The 2,835-nt window shown below is 46.5% G+C and overlaps 2 non-coding genes across 2 annotated transcripts; both read left to right on the top strand.

The window, feature by feature from the left end:
- Positions 1-271: 271 nt before the first annotated feature.
- Positions 272-354, top strand: trnal-cag (transfer RNA leucine (anticodon CAG)). The gene has a single exon. It is a non-coding gene; the product is annotated as a tRNA-Leu (tRNA).
- A 2,107-nt stretch (positions 355-2,461) lies between these two features.
- trnal-uaa (transfer RNA leucine (anticodon UAA)) lies at positions 2,462-2,543 on the top strand. The gene has a single exon. It is a non-coding gene; the product is annotated as a tRNA-Leu (tRNA).
- Positions 2,544-2,835: the final 292 nt, after the last annotated feature.

Genomic DNA, 2,835 nt, shown 5'->3' with positions numbered 1-2,835 from the left:
GGTGAGCCCTCTGGACTCTGGATCCAGTGATCAGAGTTCAAGTCTCAGAAGGACCTTCCTGTCTGGAATGTGTCCCATGTAACAAACTGATCAAGAGATGTTACGTGGTTCAAATGTTCTGGTTCATTTCTTACTGCCATGAACTCAGACTGTGTGTTTAATGTTAACAATAAATGTAACAACTAAGGAGCCAGTAGCTCCTGTGGAAAAAAATTCTACTTTGTCAGTGAATGAATTCATTTGATATTGAAGTCTGCAACTTTCAGTTTCTGTCAGGATGGCCGAGCGGTCTAAGGCGCTGCGTTCAGGTCGCAGTCTCTCCTGGAGGTGTGGGTTCGAATCCCACTTCTGACAAAGGACATTTTCTCCACATTCCTATGCATCCACAATGGTAAATTCCAAACCCAGTTGAAGCTGCTCTCCACTGATGGGAGTGAGTGGTTGAACTGGCAGCAGAGGAGGCAAAGGAGCTTCCCTGTGACGGTCCAACATCGCCTGGTTTCCTCCAACATGGAGCAGCCACCAAACTCTAACTTCAATGTTGGATCAAAGTCTGCTGAAGAAATGTGTTTTCTTTCAAGTCACATTTTGTCCATGAACTTCATAATCAGAGTCGCCATCTCATCACATGACTAAAGTCTGGGTTCTGTATTGGTGGTAAAACATCCTTCCATGCCCCTCACTAGTTTGCACACAGAAAAGCATATTTTACTGGTTTCAGATCTCTTAGCTTGTTCTCTCTCTTAAACCTGCTGAGGCAGCTTTCATTGTGTGATTCATTTTAAAATATAAATATGGAACAGAACCATTGGAATCAGATGTCAGGACATTTGAAGGAATGTCAATCTCCTGTTGAAATGTTGCAGTGTGCAGCTGAGGCTCTCTGGCAGTGGCACCAGGAGCCACAATGGCAGAACCTGGACCCTCCTGGAGGAGAACCACAGGTGAGGGCCTTCTTGGCTCCAGATTGATGGAAATCAAGTGTCTGAGGCTGTTAGCAGCCATTAAGTTGATCTGGTTGGCACTGGTATTTGTTCTTGCTGCAGCTCAGGAGTGATTCAGGAGAAGAGTTTCAGAACAGCCCAGGTTGGGGACTGGAATTTTAAAATGTCCCCTGGAACCAAACAACCTTGGAGGGTAAAACCTCCAATCATAGCCACTCAGATGCAGCAGCAGAAGAAGCTGACATCCACCCTGACAGTCAGAGCATCAAGTCAAGAAAACATCACCATCTTGTAGTTCCAAACCTCCACCTGTCAGATTCAGCTACTTCTGATTGTGGTACTTTAAACTTGAACACAATGGAATTTGGACAAGGAGTTTCCTTCCAGTCCAAACATCATCGTCCAGCCTCCAACCAGAGGTCCCTCAGTTATCATGGAGCCACAGGTGGAGTCTGGATTCTTTTCTGGAATGAGACGGCAATGAGAGTCCTGCCAAGTGACATCACTGACATGACAGGATGACTTCAGTCATGTGACTGGATGACTTCAGTCACGTGACTGGATGACTTCAGTCACGTGACTGGATGACTTCAGTCACGTGACTGGATGACTTCAGTCACGTGACTGGATGACTTCAGTCACGTGACTGGATGACAGTGTAGATTCCAATGTAGAGGTTGGGGAAATAGTCTCTGAGAATCCAGCTTGAACCCACAGCCTCCTTGTTTTCCAAAAACCCAAACAGCGACCATCAGTCTCCCTCCAATCCTGTACTTGGGTAAACAACAAAAACAGAGTAAAAGTCTCTGGCAACATATTTGTTTCCTGTAGGGTTTCTTCATGTATGTGTGGTGTACCTGCTCTCCCAGAGGACTGCCATCTTTGTTCTGTGGCTGACATGTTTTAGTGTCAGCACAGGTCATAGCGCTGAGACTGAACTCTCATTCTCCTCCAAGTAGTATTTCCACCTCACACTCCTGCAGATATTCAAGTGAACAGGGAACACAAATTTATGCTCAACTTCTCCTGTGTATTCATCCACAGTCACTAAACAACAACCAAACCAAACAAAAGGGGGTTTGCTAGCATGGCAATCAGCTGTAGTTCACCATCTTATCCAGGTCACATGACTCAGGAGTAGCGTGGCCGTCTGGCAACCAAAGGGTGGCTGGTTTGATCCTCACTTTCTCCAGTGACCATGTCAAAGTGTCCTTGAGTGAGAGACTGAACCCCTAAATACTTCTGATGAGTAGGTTGGCTCCTTGCATGGCAGCCTTCAGCATCAGTGTGTGAGTGTGTGAATGAGAGGACATTGTTCAGCTCCTTGAGTGCTGCTGAGGTAGAAAGGCTCTGTACAAACTGAGTCCTTTTACCATTTCTTTCCTGCCTCTAGCAGCGCTGTCGTCACTTCCTGTGACCGTGGAGGAAAGGGGTCCCCCTTCAGAATAAGTTTGATATCATTGTTACTTCCTCTTCAACATGCCTTTAGCAGACCAACTCAGAGAGTAGCACAGTGAGGTAGTGTGGCCGAGCGGTCTAAGGCGCTGGATTTAAGCTCCAGTCTCTGAGGAGGCGTGGGTTCAAATCCCACCACTGCCATCATGTCCCAGATCACTGGAGAGGTGTGGCAGGTCTCTCACAGCCTCTCCTCTCTCTTCCACTGAGGTCTTCAAACCTGTGACCAAAAGAAGAACCCTCCTCTGAGTCCACAGACCTGAGCATTGCTGCTCTGACTACCAGGTTACCTCCTGGTGATCAGTGTGAAGTCATGGGGAGGTGGTCAGTTGTTCCTTTGTTTTTTGACAGAGGCTTCATTGTGAATTAAATAATTTTAATTCTTTACTTGAAGTTTCACGCTGTTTCGATTGAAAAAGGCGAGTTCCTGGAGAAG

Source organism: Aulostomus chinensis, chromosome 1, assembly GCF_037954235.1.
Source record: "Aulostomus chinensis isolate RoL2024-O1b breed Wild chromosome 1, RoL_Achi_v1.0, whole genome shotgun sequence".
Taxonomy (NCBI): Eukaryota; Metazoa; Chordata; class Actinopteri; order Syngnathiformes; family Aulostomidae; genus Aulostomus; species Aulostomus chinensis.
The sequence above is the reverse complement of the archived record's forward strand: the minus strand, read 5'-3'. Positions and strand labels throughout refer to the sequence as shown.